This window comes from Babylonia areolata, chromosome 28 (assembly GCF_041734735.1).
Source record: "Babylonia areolata isolate BAREFJ2019XMU chromosome 28, ASM4173473v1, whole genome shotgun sequence".
NCBI lineage: Eukaryota > Metazoa > Mollusca > Gastropoda > Neogastropoda > Buccinidae > Babylonia > Babylonia areolata.
In genome coordinates, this window is record NC_134903.1 from 6,931,595 (window position 1) to 6,933,223 (window position 1,629).

Sequence of the window (1,629 nt, forward strand, 5' to 3'; positions counted from 1 at the left end):
ATCATCAGTTGGACTGGACAGATCATTGATTTAGAATCATCAATTGAACTGGACAGATCATTGATTTAGAATCATCAGTTGAACTGGACAGATCATTGATTTAGAATCATCAGTTGAACTGGACAGATCATTGATTCAGAATCATCAGTTGAACTGGACAGATCATTGATTCAGAATCATCAGTTGAACTGGACAGATCATTGATTGAGAATCATCAGTTGAACTGGGCAGATCATTGATTTAGAATCATCAATTGAACTGGACTGATTATTGATTCAGAATCATCAGTTGAACTGGACAGATCATTGATTCAGAATCATCAGTTGAACTGGACAGATCATTGATTCAGAATCATCAGTTGAACTGGACAGATCATTGATTTAGAATCATCAGTTGGACAGATCATTGATTTAGAATCATCAGTTGAACTGGACAGATCATTGATTTAGAATCATCAGTTGGACAGATCATTGATTTAGAATCATCAGTTGGACTGGACTGATCATTGATTTAGAATCATCAGTTGAACTGGACCGATCATTGATTCAGAATCATCAGTTGGACTGGACAGATCATTGATTTAGAATCATCAGTTGAACTGGACCGATCATTGATTCAGAATCATCAGTTGAACTGGACTGATCACTGATTTAGAATCATCAGTTGAACTGGACTGATTATTGATTCAGAATCATCAGTTGAACTAGACAGATATTTAATTTAAGATAATCACTGTTAGATGGAGGGAACTGGTTACCAGGCTTTCTGTAGTACCTCTATGGTCGGAGACTATGGGATGGAAGAAGGAGAATCTTTTTAACTCTCTCCATACGAACGGTGAAAGAGACGACGTTAACAGCGTTTCACCCCAATTACCACCATCAAAATATTGCAAGCGGAAGGATCTTATACTGAAGAGGTGAATGTTGACAAAGAATACCACAATTCTGACGACGGAAGCTAAAGGTTGGGTCATTCAGACACCCACTGGACATCCGTGGGGTCTGTGTAGAGGAGAAGAGAGGACTGGCCGTACTGAGTGAGTTAAAACCATCAGTTGATGTCGACAAAATCACAAGCTGGAAACAGGAGAGTGGTTGACATCAGGAATTCACACGGTGTGGGTGTGCAGTGTGTGACCACCAGAACATCAGAGGAGACAGCTGCTGTCCTGACAATCTGGGCTAGAATTTGATACTGGTGGAGAGTGTCTGTCTAGCCCACGTTACATCCCCACTCTCTGGGCCAGGAGGGTTTCAGGACAGTCGGCGTTGGGATGGTTCCCAAAGGACAGCTGGCCCCCCAAGGCTGCAGCACTAAGAGCCAGTGCAGTTTAGCTTCCTGGTTTGAGAGTCATAGTCCTTCACTAAAAGACTAAGCTGTAACTGACTTCCCACTTCAGTGGAGAAACCATTGATCATACAACTCTCACTTCGCTGTTGGCCTTTACCGTAAGGTTATGGTCAGTCTGTCATATTGATCATACAACTCTCTCTTTGCTGTTGGCCCATTGTAAGGTTATGACAGTCTCTGATATTGATCATACAGCTCTTGCTTTGCTGTTGGCCCATTGTAAGGTTATATCAGTCTCTGATATTGATCATGTTTTACATCTATTTGCTTATTTAT